Raw genomic sequence first — 18,542 nt, forward strand, 5'->3', positions numbered from 1 at the left:
CGGACTCTGACAGTTGGACTTGAGTTGAGGAAGACTTTCAGCAGAGCTCCAACGGACTCTGACAGTTGGACTTGAGTTGAGGAAGACTCAGCAGAGCTCCAACAGACTCTGACAGTTGGACATGAGTTGAGGAAGACTTTCAGCAGAGCTCCAACGGACTCTGACAGTTGGACTTGAGTTGAGGAAGACTGTTTCAGCAGAGCTCCAACGGACTCTGACAGTTGGACTTGAGTTGAGGAAGACTGTTTCAGCAGAGCTCCAACGGACTCTGACAGTTGGACATGAGTTGATGAAGACTTTCAGCAGAGCTCCAACGGACTCTGACAGTTGGACATGAGTTGAGGAAGACTGTTTCAGCAGAGCTCCAACGGACTCTGACAGTTGGACTTGAGTTGAGGAAGACTTTCAGCAGAGCTCCAACGGACTCTGACAGTTGGACATGAGTTGAGGAAGACTGTTTCAGCAGAGCTCCAACGGACTCTGACAGTTGGACTTGAGTTGAGGAAGACTGTTTCAGCAGAGCTCCAACGGACTCTGACAGTTGGACTTGAGTTGAGGAAGACTGTTTCATCAGAGCTCCAACGGACTCTGACAGTTGGACATGAGTTGAGGAAGACTGTTTCAGCAGAGCTCCAACGGACTCTGACAGTTGGACATGAGTTGAGGAAGACCGTTTCAGCAGAGCTCCAACGGACTCTGACAGTTGGACATGAGTTGAGGAAGACTGTTTCAGCAGAGCTCCAACGGACTCTGACAGTTGGACTTGAGTTGAGGAAGACTGTTTCAGCAGAGCTCCAACGGACTCTGACAGTTGGACATGAGTTGAGGAAGACTGTTTCAGCAGAGCTCCAACGGACTCTGACAGTTGGACATGAGTTGAGGAAGACCGTTTCAGCAGAGCTCCAACGGACTCTGACAGTTGGACATGAGTTGAGGAAGACTGTTTCAGCAGAGCTCCAACGGACTCTGACAGTTGGACTTGAGTTGAGGAAGACTGTTTCAGCAGAGCTCCAACGGACTCTGACAGTTGGACATGAGTTGAGGAAGACTTTCAGCAGAGCTCCAACGGACTCTGACAGTTGGACATGAGTTGAGGAAGACTGTTTCAGCAGAGCTCCAACGGACTCTGACAGTTGGACTTGAGTTGAGGAAGACTGTTTCAGCAGAGCTCCAACGGACTCTGACAGTTGGACATGAGTTGAGGAAGACTTTCAGCAGAGCTCCAACGGACTCTGACAGTTGGACATGAGTTGAGGAAGACTTTCAGCAGAGCTCCAACGGACTCTGACAGTTGGACTTGAGTTGAGGAAGACTGTTTCAGCAGAGCTCCAACGGACTCTGACAGTTGGACATGAGTTGAGGAAGACTGTTTCAGCAGAGCTCCAACGGACTCTGACAGTTGGACATGAGTTGAGGAAGACTGTTTCAGCAGAGCTCCAACGGACTCTGACAGTTGGACATGAGTTGAGGAAGACTGTTTCAGCAGAGCTCCAACGGACTCTGACAGTTGGACATGAGTTGAGGAAGACTGTTTCAGCAGAGCTCCAACGGACTCTGACAGTTGGACATGAGTTGAGGAAGACTGTTTCAGCAGAGCTCCAACGGACTCTGACAGTTGGACTTGAGTTGAGGAAGACTTTCAGCAGAGCTCCAACGGACTCTGACAGTTGGACATGAGTTGAGGAAGACTGTTTCAGCAGAGCTCCAACGGACTCTGACAGTTGGACATGAGTTGAGGAAGACCGTTTCAGCAGAGCTCCAACGGACTCTGACAGTTGGACATGAGTTGAGGAAGACTGTTTCAGCAGAGTTCCAACGGACTCTGACAGTTGGACATGAGTTGAGGAAGACTTTCAGCAGAGCTCCAACGGACTCTGACAGTTGGACTTGAGTTGAGGAAGACTTTCAGCAGAGTTCCAACGGACTCTGACAGTTGGACTTGAGTTGAGGAAGACTTTCAGCAGAGCTCCAACGGACTCTGACAGTTGGACATGAGTTGAGGAAGACTTTCAGCAGAGCTCCAACGGACTCTGACAGTTGGACATGAGTTGAGGAAGACTTTCAGCAGAGTTCCAACGGACTCTGACAGTTGGACATGAGTTGAGGAAGACTTTCAGCAGAGTTCCAACGGACTCTGACAGTTGGACATGAGTTGAGGAAGACTGTTTCAGCAGAGTTCCAACGGACTCTGACAGTTGGACATGAGTTGAGGAAGACTTTCAGCAGAGCTCCAACGGACTCTGACAGTTGGACTTGAGTTGAGGAAGACTTTCAGCAGAGTTCCAACGGACTCTGACAGTTGGACTTGAGTTGAGGAAGACTTTCAGCAGAGCTCCAACGGACTCTGACAGTTGGACATGAGTTGAGGAAGACTTTCAGCAGAGCTCCAACGGACTCTGACAGTTGGACATGAGTTGAGGAAGACTTTCAGCAGAGTTCCAACGGACTCTGACAGTTGGACATGAGTTGAGGAAGACTTTCAGCAGAGTTCCAACGGACTCTGACAGTTGGACTTGAGTTGAGGAAGACTGTTTCAGCCCAACCAGAGTAACTCTTATAATCTAACAATATAATACTAATCTTTATACAAAATATTCAGATAGAAAATGTTTGAATTACCCTCCTTCTGTAAGTCTATGTGTCTATAACAGATGCAGTAGCCATCTAACATAAAGAAATGCATGTGGGTGTCGACAGCTTGCCACGGGCAAATCTCTCTCTCTGAGTTATTCTGGCCTAAGCTTCTCTTCCTTTAAATAGGCTACGTATACACACACTACAAAGGTTTGGGGTCACTTAGTTTTCAGCAGAGTTCCAATGGACTCTGACAGTAAAGTTGAGGAAATGTCCATGTTTTTGAACTTAGAAATGTCCATGTTTTTGAAAGAAAAGCACATTTATGTCCATTAAAATAACATCAAATTGATCAGAAATACAGTGTAGACATTGTTAATGTTGTAAATGACTGTTGTAGCTGGAAACGGCTGAGTTTTAATGGAATATCTACATAGGTGTACAGAGGCCCATTATCAGCAACCATCACTCCTGTCTTCCAATGGCACGTTGTGTTAGCTAATACAAGTTGATCATTTAAAAGGCTAATTGATCAAAAAGAAAGGCTTGTCAGTTGGATGGTTCAGCTGTCAGAAAGAAATATTAAATGTACAATCATTAAATGTATCAGGGCATGTAAATTACAGCTGTAAATGTGTCTAGATGTGAGCATTAAATGTATCAGGGCATTAAATGTATCAGGGCATTAAATGTACCAGGGCATTAAATGTACCAGGGCATTAAATGTATCAGGGCATTAAATGTATCAGGGCATTAAATGTATAAGGGCATTAAATGTATCAGGGCATTAAATGTACAGGGCATTAAATTAAATGTATCAGGGCATTAAATGTATCAGGGCATTAAATGTATCAGGGCATTAAATGTACCAGGGCATTAAATGTACCAGTAAAAAGGCTCAGGGCATTAAATGTACCAGGGCATTAAATGTACCAGGGCATTAAATGTATCAGGGCATTAAATGTATCAGGGCATTAAATGTACCAGGGCATTAAATGTATCAGGGCATTAAATGTACCAGGGCATTAAGTGTATCAGGGCATTAAATGTACCAGGGCATTAAATGTATCAGGGCATTAAATGTACCAGGGCATTAAGTGTATCAGGGCATTAAATGTACCAGGGCATTAAATGTACCAGGGCATTAAATGTACCAGGGCATTAAATGTATCAGGGCATTAAATGTACCAGGGCATTAAATGTATCAGGGCATTAAATGTATCAGGGCATTAAATGTATCAGGGCATTAAATGTACCAGGGCATTAAATGTATCAGGGCATTAAATGTACCAGGGCATTAAGTGTATCAGGGCATTAAATGTACCAGGGCATTAAATGTACCAGGGCATTAAATGTATCAGGGCATTAAATGTATCAGGGCATTAAATGTACCAGGGCATTAAATGTATCAGGGCATTAAATGTACCAGGGCATTAAGTGTATCAGGGCATTAAATGTACCAGGGCATTAAATGTATCAGGGCATTAAATGTACCAGGGCATTAAGTGTATCAGGGCATTAAATGTACCAGGGCATTAAATGTACCAGGGCATTAAATGTATCAGGGCATTAAATGTATCAGGGCATTAAATGTATCAGGGCATTAAATGTATCAGGGCATTAAATGTATCAGGGCATTAAATGTATCAGGGCATTAAATGTAAAGGCTTAAGTGTTTACTGTATGACATTACCATTTTAATACACACACTACCGTTCACAAGTTTGATGTCACTTAGAAATGTCCTTGTTTTTGAAAGAAAATCCCATTTCTGTCCATTAAAATAACATCAAATTGATCAGAAATACAGTGTAGACATTGTTAATGTTGTAAATGGCACGTTGTGTTAGCTAATCCAAGTTTATCATTTTAAAAGGCTAATTGATCATAAGAAAACACTTTTGCAATTATGTTAGCACAGCTGAAAACTGTGTTAAAGAAGTGACTAAACTGGCCTTCTTTAAGACTAGTTGAGTATCTGGAGCATCAGCATTTGTGGGTTTGATTACAGGCTCAAAATGGCCAGAAACAAATAACTTTCTTCTGAAACTCGTCAGTCTATTCTTGTTCTGAGAAATGAAGGCTATTCCGTGTGAGTAATTGCCAGGAAACTGAAGATCTCGTACAACGCTGTGTACTACTCCCTTCACAGAACAGAGCAAACTGTCTCTAACCAGAATAGAGAGAGGAGTGGGAGGCTCCGGTGCACAACTGAGCAAGAGGACAAGTATTTTAGTGTCTAGTTTGAGAAAAAGACGCCTCACAAGTCGTCAAATGGCTGCTTCATTAAATACTACCCACAAAACACCAGTCTCAACGTCAACAGTGAAGAGGTGACTCCGGGATGCTGGCCAGATTATTATTCACAAATGAACATTTAGAAATTGGAAAGCAAAGTGTATTGATACATACTCTACTGTAATTACAGGAAAAACAAACAGACACTGATTTCGTAAGTTAATTGAAAGATTGTTTTGGCTGAATTTATTCAAATATACATTTAAATTGCAAGTTCATGTTCGTAGGAGATTCTGAAAAGCACATCTTCACATAGACAGGGCATTAAAGAGATACTGGCAACAATAAGCACAATGGACAATACAATTACACACAGGGGCAAACTGGGACCAGAAACCGGCCCGGGCATTTCTAACACACCTGCCCATGTTTTTCTTTAAGAACCTCTTTACTAGACAAATTATTATTATTTTGAGAAAAAAAAAGCCAATTTAGATAGGCCCACTGGGCTAAAGATGAATCGGTCCATCTGGCATTTGCCAGAATTGCCCATTTGCCAGTCCGTTCTCGATCACATGGAGTCAACACCCATGCAGGACATCCTCCTTGGGCCGCTTGTATTCCGTTAAATCTGTTTCTCTGAGGAGCCCTGCATGTGAAACACAGACACAGAGATTAAAGACAGCATGGTGTCTGCATGTGAAACACAGACACAGAGATTAAAGACAGTATGGTGTCTGTATGGAAACACACAGATACAGGATAAAGACAGTATGGTGTCTGTATGGGAACACAGAGATACAGGATAAAGACAGTATGGTGTCTGTATGGGAATAAAGAGATACAGGATAAAGACAGTATGGTGTCTGTATGGGAACACAGAGATACAGGATAAAGACAGTATGGTGTCTGTATGGGGAACACAGAGATACAGGATAAAGACAGTATGGTGTCTGTATGGGGAATACACAGTATGGTGTCTGCAGAAACACAGAAACAGAGATTAAAGACAGTATGGTGTCTGTATGGGAACACAGAGATACAGATAAAGACAGTATGGTGTCTGTATGGGAACACAGAGATACAGGATAAAGACAGTATGGTGTCTGTATGGGAAACACAGAGATACAGGAGAGATACACAGAGATACAGGATAAAGACAGTATGGTGTCTGTATGGGAACACAGAGATACAGGATAAAGACAGTATGGTGTCTGTATGGGAAACACAGAGATACAGGATAAAGACAGTATGGTGTCTGTATGGGAACACAGAGATACAGGATAAAGACAGTATGGTGTCTGTATGGGAACACAGAGATACAGGATAAAGACAGTATGGTGTCTGGTGTCTGTATGGGAACACAGAGATACAGGATAAAGACAGAGATATGGAAACAGGATAAAGACAGTATGGTGTCTGTATGGAAACACAGAGATACAGGATAAAGACAGTATGGTCTCTGTATGGTGTCTGTATGGGAACACAGAGATACAGGATAAAGACAGTATGGTGTCTGTATGGGAACACAGAGATACAGGATAAAGACAGTATGGTGTCTGTATGGTGTCTGTATGAGGAACACAGAGATACAGGATAAAGACAGTATGGTGTCTGTATGGGAACACAGAGATACAGGATAAAGACAGTATGGTGTCTGTATGGGAACACAGAGATACAGGATAAAGACAGTATGTTGTCTGTACACAGAGATACAGGATAAAGACAGTATGGTGTCTGTATGGGAACACAGAGATACAGGATAAAGACAGTATGGTGTCTGTATGGGAACACAGAGATACAGGATAAAGACAGTATGGTGTCTGTATGGGAGATACAGGATAAAGACAGAGATACAGGATAAAGACAGTATGGTGTCTGTATGGGAACACAGAGATACAGGATAAAGACTGTATGGTGTCTGTATGGGAACACAGAGATACAGGATAAAGACAGTATGGTGTCTGTATGGGGAACACAGAGATACAGGATAAAGACAGTATGGTGTCTGTATGGGTATGAACACAGAGATACAGGATAAAGACAGTATGGTGTCTGTATGGGAACTGTAAAGACAGTATGGTGTCTGTATGGGAATAAAGAGATACAGGATAAAGACAGTATGGTGTCTGTATGGGAACACACAGATACAGGATAAAGACAGTATGGTGTCTGTATGGGAACACAGAGATACAGGATAAAGACAGTATGGTGTCTGTATGGGGAACACAGAGATACAGGATAAAGACAGTATGGTGTCTGTATGGAAACACAGAGATACAGGATAAAGACAGTATGGTCTCTGTATGGTGTCTGTATGGGAACACAGAGATACAGGATAAAGACAGTATGGTGTCTGTATGGAAACACAGAGATACAGGATAAAGACACTGTAGGTAACACAGAGATTAAAGACAGTATGGTGTCTGTATGGTGTCTGCATGGAAACACAGAGATACAGGATTAAAGACAGTATGGTGTCTGCATGTGAAACACAGAGATGTCTCAAGACAGTATGGTGTCTGTATGGGAACACAGAGATAAAGGATAAATGACTCCTATGGTCGTTACCTAGCCTGATCCCAGATCTGTTTGTGTTGTCTTGTCAACTCCTATGGTCATTACCTAGCCTGATCCCAGATCTGTTTGTGCTGTCCTGTCAACTCCTATGGTCATTACCTAGCCTGATCCCAGATCTGTTTGTGTTGTCTTGTCAACTCCTATGGTCATTACCTAGCCTGATCCCAGATCTGTTTGTGTTTGTCTTGTCAACTCCTATGGTCATTACCTAGCCTGATCCCAGATCTGTTTGTGCTGTCTTGTCAACTCCTATGGTCATTACCTAGCCTGATCCCAGATCTGTTTGTGCTGTCCTGTCAACTCCTATGGTCATTACCTAGCCTGATCCCAGATCTGTTTGTGCTGTCCTGTCAACTCCTATGGTCATTACCTAGGTTGTGCTATTAGATGAAGCCCAGTGATAACACATTAATCTGTTCTATAAAGGATTCAATATCTGACAGTGGATCCCCATTTGAACTGTGTTGAGCTTTTAGATGGTAGAAAGAGCAGTGACAGACATTTGGTTGACAACTAAACCAAAAATCAGACATTGTTGTTTTCCATTTGAACATGTTTGTGCTTTCAGATGGTTGAAATCACGGGGAAAACACACTGGAAATTCAACTAACTTTTGGCTTTCTTTTTGATTGGGTGAATATAAATTGTAATCTCATTGATCAACGTCTAAACCAAATGTTTCCCAATTATCCACGTTGAAACGACATGGTGTGCCCAGTGGCATCTGTTTGTGTGGTCACGGTCAACCTGACCATAGGAGTTGGCAAGACCGTACAAAACTGATCTGGGACTCCTTGAGCACAAGGCAGAGATAGAAGAGGAGAGAGATGGCTGTGTGATGAACCTTTATCATATTTGCAGCGAACTCACCTGGAACTTCCAAATCATAACCATGACGACCAGGCCATAGAAGGTACTCTTAGCGATGAAGATGCTGTAGGCCAGCTTGGCAGTCTGGGTGCTCTTCACATAGTAATCTGCAAGTACAACAATACCTTCAAATGACCTTGATTAAGGTGGTATCAGATGATATTGTTAGCAGATCATCCATTGAGAAAAATACAGCACAACCAATGATCTAGGTTAGTGTTTCTGGGTCCTGGGGATATAACCAATGATCTAGGTTAGTGTTTCTTGGCCCTGGGGATATAACTAATGATCTAGGTTAGTGTTTCTGGGCCCTGGGGATATAACCAATGATCTAGGTTAGTGTTTCTGGGTCCTGGGGATATAACCAATGATCTAGGTTAGTGTTTCTGGGTCCTGGGGATATAACCAATGATCTAGGTTAGTGTTCCTGGGTCCTGGGGATATAACTAATGATCTAGGTTAGTGTTTCTGGGTCCTGGGGATATAACCAATGATCTAGGTTAGTGTTCCTGGGTCCTGGGGATATAACCAATGATCTAGGTTAGTGTTTCTGGGCCCTGGGGATACAACCAATGATCTAGGTTAGTGTTTCTGGGCCCTGGGGATATAACCAATGATCTAGGTTAGTGTTTCTGGGTCCTGGGGATACAACCAATGATCTAGGTTAGTGTTTCCTGGTCCTGAGGATATAACCAATGATCTAGGTTAGTGTTTCTGGGTCCTGGGGATATAACCAATGATCTAGGTTAGTGTTCCTGGGTCCTGGGGATATAACCAATGATCTAGGTGAGTGTTTCTGGGTCCTGGGGATATAACCAATGATCTAGGTTAGTGTTTCCTGGTCCTGAGGATATAACCAATGATCTAGGTTAGTGTTTCTGGGTCCTGGGGATATAACCAATGATCTAGGTTAGTGTTTCTGGGTCCTGGGGATATAACCAATGATCTAGGTTAGTGTTTCTTGGCCCTGGGGATATAACTAATGATCTAGGTTAGTGTTTCTGGGTCCTGGGGATATAACCAATGATCTAGGTTAGTGTTTCTGGGTCCTGGGGATATAACCAATGATCTAGGTTAGTGTTTCTGGGTCCTGGGGATATAACCAATGATCTAGGTTAGTGTTTCTTGGCCCTGGGGATATAACTAATGATCTAGGTTAGTGTTTCTTGGCCCTGGGGATATAACTAATGATCTAGGTTAGTGTTTCTGGGTCCTGGGGATATAACCAATGATCTAGGTTAGTGTTTCTGGGTCCTGGGGATATAACCAATGATCTAGGTTAGTGTTTCTTGGCCCTGTGGATATAACTAATGATCTAGGTTAGTGTTTCTGGGTCCTGGGGATATAACCAATGATCTAGGTTAGTGATCCTGGGTCCTGGGGATATAACTAATGATCTAGGTTAGTGTTTCTTGGCCCTGGGGATATAACTAATGATCTAGGTTAGTGTTTCTGGGTCCTGGGGATATAACCAATGATCTAGGTTAGTGTTTCCTGGTCCTGATGATATAACCAATGATCTAGGTTAGTGTTTTCCTGGTCCTGAGGATATAACCAATGATCTAGGTTAGTGTTTCTTGGCCCTGGGGATATAACTAATGATCTAGGTTAGTGTTTCTGGGTCCTGAGGATATAACCAATGATCTAGGTTAGTGTTCCTGGGTCCTGGGATATAACTAATGATCTAGGTTAGTGTTTCTGGGTCCTGGGGATATAACCAATGATCTAGGTTAGTGTTTCTTGGCCCTGGGGATATAACCAATGATCTAGGTTAGTGTTTCTTGGCCCTGTGGATATAACTAATGATCTAGGTTAGTGTTTCTGGGTCCTGGGGATATAACCAATGATCTAGGTTAGTGTTCCTGGGTCCTGGGGATATAACTAATGATCTAGGTTAGTGTTTCTTGGCCCTGGGGATATAACTAATGATCAGGTTAGTGTTTCTGGGTCCTGGGGATATAACCAATGATCTAGGTTAGTGTTTCCTGGTCCTGATGATATAACCAATGATCTAGGTTAGTGTTTCCTGGTCCTGAGGATATAACCAATGATCTAGGTTAGTGTTTCTTGGCCCTGGGGATATAACTAATGATCTAGGTTAGTGTTTCTGGGTCCTGAGGATATAACCAATGATCTAGGTTAGTGTTCCTGGGTCCTGGGGATATAACTAATGATCTAGGTTAGTGTTTCTGGGTCCTGGGGATATAACCAATGATCTAGGTTAGTGTTTCTTGGCCCTGGGGATATAACCAATGATCTAGGTTAGTGTTTCTTGGCCCTGTGGATATAACTAATGATCTAGGTTAGTGTTTCTGGGTCCTGGGGATATAACCAATGATCTAGGTTAGTGTTTCTGGGTCCTGGGGATATAACCAATGATCTAGGTTAGTGTTTCTTGGCCCTGGGGATATAACTAATGATCTAGGTTAGTGTTTCTGGGTCCTGGGGATATAACCAATGATCTAGGTTAGTGTTTCCTGGTCCTGAGGATATAACCAATGATCTAGGTTAGTGTTTCCTGGTCCTGAGGATATAACCAATGATCTAGGTTAGTGTTTCTTGGCCCTGGGGATATAACTAATGATCTAGGTTAGTGTTTCTGGGTCCTGAGGATATAACCAATGATCTAGGTTAGTGTTCCTGGGTCCTGGGGATATAACTAATGATCTAGGTTAGTGTTTCTGGGTCCTGGGGATATAACCAATGATCTAGGTTAGTGTTTCTTGGCCCTGGGGATATAACCAATGATCTAGGTTAGTGTTTCTGGGTCCTGGGGATATAACCAATGATCTAGGTTAGTGTTTCTGGGTCCTGGGGATATAACCAATGATCTAGGTTAGTGTTTCTTGGCCCTGGGGATATAACTAATGATCTAGGTTAGTGTTTCTGGGTCCTGGGGATATAACCAATGATCTGGGTTAGTGTTTCTGGGTCCTGGGGATATAACTAATGATCTAGGTTAGTGTTTCTTGGTCCTGTGGATATAACCAATGATCTAGGTTAGTGTTTCTGGGTCCTGGGGATATAACTAATGATCTAGGTTAGTGTTTCTGGGTCCTGGGGATATAACCAATGATCTAGGTTAGTGTTTCTGGGTCCTGGGGATATAACTAATGATCTAGGTTAGTGTTTCTGGGTCCTGGGGATATAACTAATGATCTAGGTTAGTGTTTCTTGGTCCTGGGGATATAACTAATGATCTAGGTTAGTGTTTCCTGGTCCTGAGGATATAACCAATGATCTAGGTTAGTGTTTCTGGGTCCTGGGGATATGAAATATGACCCTTTGGGTCCATAACCCTAACCCTAACCTAAACCTAACCCTAACCTAAACCTAAACCTAACCCTAACCCTAACCCTAAACCTAACCTAACCCCTAACCCTAACCCCCCCTAACCTAACCCCTAACTAACCCTTAACCCTTAACTCAAAACCCTAACCCCCAACCCTAACCCTAACCCCTAACCCCTAACCCTAAGACCTAACCCCAACTCCTAACCCCTAAACCCTAAACCCTAACCCAGGACCAGGAAAACCCTGATATACACTGCAGGTCATCAGTACAGTATACAGGTCATCAGTATGCAGGTCATCAATACAGTATGCAGGTCATCAGTACAGTATGCAGGTCATCAGTACAGTATACAGGTCATCAGTACAGTATGCAGGTCATCAGTATGCAGGTCATCAGTATGCAGGTCATCAGTATGCAGGTCATCAGTATGCAGGTCATCAGTATGCAGGTCATCAATACAGTATGCAGGTCATCAGTATGCAGGTCATCAATACAGTATGCAGGTCATCAATATGTAGGTCATCAGTACAGTATACAGGTCATCAGTATGCAGGTCATCAGTACAGTATGTAGGTCATCAGTATGTAGGTCATCAGTATGCAGGTCATCAGTACAGTATACAGGTCATCAGTATGTAGGTCATCAGTATGCAGGTCATCAGTATGCAGGTCATCAGTATACAGGTCATCAGTATGCAGATCATCAGTATGCAGGTCATCAGTATGCAGGTCATCAGTATGCAGGTCATCAGTATACAGGTCATCAGTATGCAGGTCATCAGTATGCAGGTCATCAGTATGCAGGTCATCAGTACAGTATGCAGGTCATCAGTAAAGTATGCAGGTCATCAGTATGCAGGTCATCAGTATACAGGTCATCAGTATACAGGTCATCAGTATGCAGGTCATCAGTATGCAGGTCATCAGTATGCAGGTCATCAGTATGCAGGTCATCAGTATACAGGTCATCAGTACAGTATGCAGGTCATCAGTACAGTATACAGGTCATCAGTATGCAGTCATACAGGTCATCAGTATGCAGGTCATCAGTATACAGGTCAGGTCATCAGTCACAGTCATACAGGTCATCAGGTCATGTACAGGTCATCAGTATGCAGGTCATCAGTACAGTATGTCATCAGTATACAGGTCATCAGTATGCGGGTCATCATTATGCAGGTATGCAGGTCATCAGTATACAGGTCATCAGTATGCAGGTCATCAGTATACAGGTCATCAGTATACAGGTCATCAGTATGCAGGTCATCAGTATGCAGGTCATCAGTATACAGGTCATCAGTATGCAGGTCATCAGTATGCAGGTCATCAGTATACAGGTCATCAGTATACAGGTCATCAGTATACAGGTCATCAGTACAGTATACAGGTCATCAGTATACAGGTCATCAGTATACAGGTCATCAGTATACAGGTCATCAGTATACAGGTCATCAGTATACAGGTCATCAGTATACAGGTCATCAGTATACAGGTCATCAGTATACAGGTCATCAGTATGCAGGTCATCAGTATGCAGGTCATCAGTATGCAGGTCATCAGTATGCAGGTCATCAGTATGTAGGTCATCAGTATGCAGGTCATCAGTATGTAGGTCATCAGTATGCAGGTCATCAGTATGCAGGTCATCAGTATGCAGGTCATCAGTATGCAGGTCATCAGTATGCAGGTCATCAGTACAGTATACAGGTCATCAGTATGCAGGTCATCAGTATGCAGGTCATCAGTATGCAGGTCATCAGTATGCAGGTCATCAGTACAGTATGCAGGTCATCAGTATACAGGTCATCAGTATACAGGTCATCAGTACAGTATACAGGTCATCAGTATACAGGTCATCAGTATGCAGGTCATCAGTATGCAGGTCATCAGTATGCAGGTCATCAGTATACAGGTCATCAGTATGCAGGTCATCAGTATGCAGGTCATCAGTCTACAGGTCATCAGGTCATCAGTATACAGGTCATCAGTATGCAGGTCATCAGTATGTAGGTCATCAGTATACAGGTCATCAGTACAGTATACAGGTCATCAGTATGCAGGTCATCAGTATGCAGGTCATCAGTATACAGGTCATCAGTATACAGGTCATCAGTACAGTATGCAGGTCATCAGTATGCAGGTCATCAGTACAGTATGCAGGTCATCAGTATACAGGTCATCAGTATACAGGTCATCAGTATGCAGGTCATCAGTATGCAGGTCATCAGTATGCAGGTCATCAGTATAAAGGTCATCAGTATGCAGGTCATCAGTATGCAGGTCATCAGTACAGTATACAGGTCATCAGTACAGTATGCAGGTCATCAGTATACAGGTCATCAGTATACAGGTCATCAGTATGCAGGTCATCAGTATGCAGGTCATCAGTATGCAGGTCATCAGTATGCAGGTCATCAGTATGCAGGTCATCAGTATGCAGGTCATCAGTATGCAGGTCATCAGTATACAGGTCATCAGTATGCAGGTCATCAGTATACAGGTCATCAGTATACAGGTCATCAGTATACAGGTCATCAGTATACAGGTCATCAGTATGCAGGTCATCAGTATACAGGTCATCAGTACAGTATACAGGTCATCAGTATGCAGGTCATCAGTATGCAGGTCATCAGTATGCAGGTCATCAGTATACAGGTCATCAGTATACAGGTCATCAGTATCAGTATGGGTCATCAGTACAGGTCATCAGTATACAGGTCATCAGTATACAGGTCATCAGTACAGTATGCAGGTCATCAGTACAGTATACAGGTCATCAGTATACAGGTCATCAGTATACAGGTCATCAGTATGCAGGTCATCAGTATGTAGGTCATCAGTATACAGGTCATCAGTACAGTATACAGGTCATCAGTATGCAGGTCATCAGTATGTAGGTCATCAGTATGTAGGTCATCAGTATACAGGTCATCAGTATGCAGGTCATCAGTATGCAGGTCATCAGTATGCAGGTCATCAGTATGCAGGTCATCAGTATACAGGTCATCAGTATGCAGGTCATCAGTATACAGGTCATCAGTATACAGGTCATCAGTATACAGGTCATCAGTATACAGGTCATCAGTATACAGGTCATCAGTATGCAGGTCATCAGTATGCAGGTCATCAGTATGCAGGTCATCAGTATAAAGGTCATCAGTATGCAGGTCATCAGTATAAAGGTCATCAGTATGCAGGTCATCAGTATACAGGTCATCAGTATGTAGGTCATCAGTATACAGGTCATCAGTATGCAGGTCATCAGTATGCAGGTCATCAGTATGGTCATCCCAGTATGGTCATCAGTATACAGGTCATCAGTATACAGGTCATCAGTATGCAGGTCATCAGTATGCAGGTCATCAGTATGCAGGTCATCAGTATACAGGTCATCAGGATGCAGGTCATCAGTATACAGGTCATCAGTATGTATACGGGTCATCAGTATGCAGGTCATCAGTATACAGGTCATCAGTATGCAGGTCATCAGTATGCAGGTCATCCAGGTCATCAGTATGCAGGTCATCAGTATATGCAGGTCATCAGTATGCAGGTCATCAGTATGCAGGTCATCAGTATACAGGTCATCAGTACAGTATGCAGGTCATCAGTATGCAGGTCATCAGTATGCAGGTCATCAGTATGCAGGTCATCAGTATGCAGGTCATCAGTACAGTATGCAGGTCATCAGTATGCAGGTCATCAGTATACAGGTCATCAGTATACAGGTCATCAGTACAGTATACAGGTCATCAGTATGCAGGTCATCAGTATGCAGGTCATCAGTATGTCAGGTCATCAGTATGCAGGTCATCAGTATGCAGGTCATCAGTATGCAGGTCATCAGTATGCAGGTCATCAGTACAGTATGCAGGTCATCAGTATGCAGGTCATCAGTATACAGGTCATCAGTATACAGGTCATCAGTACAGTATGCAGGTCATCAGTATGCAGGTCATCAGTACAGTATGCCATGTATTTAGGTATGTAGAAAAATAACTAGTATAAAATGGGCACATTTACCTGTCGTTATCTCTCCCCCACTTTGACCTGAAAGAAACAAAGAAGGAGAGTTTCAGATGAGATTATACATCACGGTACCACTTAGACATTGGGGAATGCATTGGAGCCTCAAAACTAGTGTACTAGTTCAGTCAAATCTCTTTCTTCTCAGAAACACAGACTGTGTTCATTGTTTTATTACCTTGAAGTCTCCACTAATGGTGTCTTTCACTTGTATATATCCAGTCCCATTGTAAAAGCTGACATTGCAGGTGAATCTGTTCTCTGGTTTGTGCCATTCATTGGCTGGGACTTTCAGTCTGCTGGTGATACTGTATAAACCATCTTTATCCCACAAGGCCCTGTTGTCGGTCCCGGCACCTTCAGTTCTGTTGACATTGTTGACTTGCCAGAAGACCGTGGCGTGGTGGGGTAGAGCGGGTGGCTACACACACTAGGGTCTTCTTCTTCTTCTTGTTTCTATCTTCACACTCCCTAGCGGAGGGTGCTAGGACTTTCACTGTGGGTTCAGTGACTTTGATGTTGGGATCTGCATGGAGAAAACGGTGGAGTATTTTAACACTCAATCAATAGCTCTGTTTGCTGTCAACATCATACCTGAACCCCGGATCAACAACACAGTTCATCACAAAATGAATCGATGAGAGAGTTCATTACAAAATGAATCAATGAGACAGTTCATCACAAAAAATGAATCAATGAGACAGTTCATCACAAAATGAATCAATGAGAGAGTTCATCACAAAATGAATCAATGAGAGGTTCATCACAAAATGAATCAATGAGAGAGTTCATCACAAAATGAATCAATGAGACAGTTCATCACCAAAATGAATCAATGAGACAGTTCATCACAAAATGAATCAATGAGACAGTTCATCACAAAATGAATCAATGAGACAGTTAATCACAAAATGAATCAATGAGACAGTTAATCACAAAATGAATCAATGAGAGAGTTCATGACAAAACGAATCAATGAGACATCACAAAATGAATCAATGAGACATTAATCACAAAAATGAATCAATGAGACAGTTAATCACAAAAATGAATCAATGAGACAGTTCATCACAAAATGAATCAATGAGACAGTTCATCACAAAATGAATCGATGAGACAGTTCATCACAAAATGAGACAGTTCATCACAAAATGAATCGAGACAGTTCATCACAAAACGAATCAATGAGACAGTTAATCAAAAATGAATCCAATGACAGTTCATCACAAAAATGAATCAATGAGACAGTTAATCACAAAATGAATCAATGAGACAGTTAAAATCAATGAGACGGTTCAAAAATGAATCAATGAGACAGTTTAAATAAAATGAATCAATGAGACGGTTCATCACAAAATGAATCAATGAGACAGTTAATCACAAAATGAATCAATGAGACAGTTCATCAAAATGAATCAATGAGACAGTTCATCACAAAATGAATCAATGAGACAGTTCAACAAAATGAATCAATGAGACAGTTAATCACAAAATTAATCAATGAGACAGTTAATCACAAATGAATCAATGAGACAGTTAATCACAAAATGAATCAATGAGACAGTTCATCACAAAATGAATCAATGAGACAAATCACAAAATTAATGAATTAATCAAAAATGAATCAATGACAGTTAATCACAAAATGAATCAATGAGACAGTTAATCACAAAATGAATCAATGAGACAGTTAATCACAAATGAATTATCAAAAATGAATCAATTTCATCACAAAATGAATCAATGAGACAGTTCATCACAAAATGAATCAGAGAGTTCATCACAAAATGAATCAATGAGACAGTTAATCACAAAATGAATCAATGAGACAGTTCATCACAAAATGAATAATGAGACAGTTCATCACAAAATGAATCAATGAGACAGTTCATCACAAAATGAATCAATGAGACAGTTAATCACAAAATGAATCAATAGACAGTTCATGACAAAATGTCAATAGACAGTTCAATAAAATGAATGCCAAGAGACTCAAACAAATGAATCAATAGAGAACACATGAATCTTCATAATTATTATTACTAAATGTATTGTCAAACACATACTTACATATCATTATTACTACAGTATTATTACAGTATTCTTATTACTACAGTATTCTATTATTACAGTATTCTTATAGTATCATTATTACTACAGTATTATTACAGTATTCATTCTTATAGTATCATTATTACTACAGTATTATTACAGTATTCTTATAGTATTTATTACAGTATTCTTACAGTATTCTTATAGTATCATTATTACTACAGTATTCTTACAGTATTCTTATAGTATCATTATTACTACAGTATTATTACAGTATTCTTATAGTATCATTATTACTACAGTAGTATTACAGTATTATTACAGTATTCTTATACATCATTATTACTTATTATTACAGTATTATTACAGTATTCTTATGGTATCATTATTACTACAGTATTATTACAGTATTCTTACAGTATTATTATCATTATTACTACAGTATTATTACAGTATTCTTATAGTATCATTATTACTACAGTAGTATTACAGTATTCCTATTACAATATTCTTACACTATTATAACAGTATTCTTACAGTATTATTATTCTTGCAGTATTATAACAGTATTCTTACAGTATTGTAACAGTATTACTACAGTATTCTAACAGTATTCTTACGAGTATTACTTGCAGTATTCTAACAGTATTCTTACTATTACAGTATTCTTACAGTGTTACTAACAGGTTCTACCAGTATTACAGTATTCTACCAGTATTACAGTATTCTACCAGTATTACTTCAGTATTCTAACAGTATTACAGTATTCTACCAGTATTACTACGAGTATTCTTACAGTATTACTACAGTATTCTTACAGTATTCTACCAGTATTACTACATTATTCTAACAGTATTACAGTATTCTACCAGTATTACAGTATTCTAACAGTATTACTACGGTATTCTT

General features: G+C 41.2%; 1 long non-coding RNA gene and 1 pseudogene across 17 annotated transcripts; one reads left to right on the plus strand and one right to left on the minus strand.

The window, feature by feature from the left end:
- Positions 1-5,022: 5,022 nt before the first annotated feature.
- Positions 5,023-18,542, minus strand: part of LOC127915730 (M1-specific T cell receptor beta chain-like) — a 16,514-nt pseudogene continuing 2,994 nt past the window's right edge.
- Positions 8,376-11,566, plus strand: LOC127915734 (uncharacterized). Of its 17 annotated transcripts, XR_008091861.1 has the most exons (8): positions 8,376-8,761; positions 8,926-9,704; positions 10,196-10,400; positions 10,442-10,523; positions 10,565-10,687; positions 10,811-10,892; positions 10,934-11,138; positions 11,303-11,566. It is a non-coding gene; the product is annotated as an uncharacterized LOC127915734 (long non-coding RNA). The 17 variants fall into 17 exon arrangements; XR_008091864.1 differs by lacking the exon at positions 10,811-10,892 and having other exon boundaries at positions 8,376-8,884; positions 9,131-9,171; positions 9,254-9,704; positions 10,442-10,605; positions 10,893-11,138; XR_008091871.1 differs by lacking the exon at positions 10,811-10,892 and adding an exon at positions 8,844-8,884 and having other exon boundaries at positions 8,376-8,802; positions 9,131-9,704; positions 10,442-10,605; positions 10,893-11,138.

Source organism: Oncorhynchus keta, chromosome 35, assembly GCF_023373465.1.
Source record: "Oncorhynchus keta strain PuntledgeMale-10-30-2019 chromosome 35, Oket_V2, whole genome shotgun sequence".
NCBI lineage: Eukaryota > Metazoa > Chordata > Actinopteri > Salmoniformes > Salmonidae > Oncorhynchus > Oncorhynchus keta.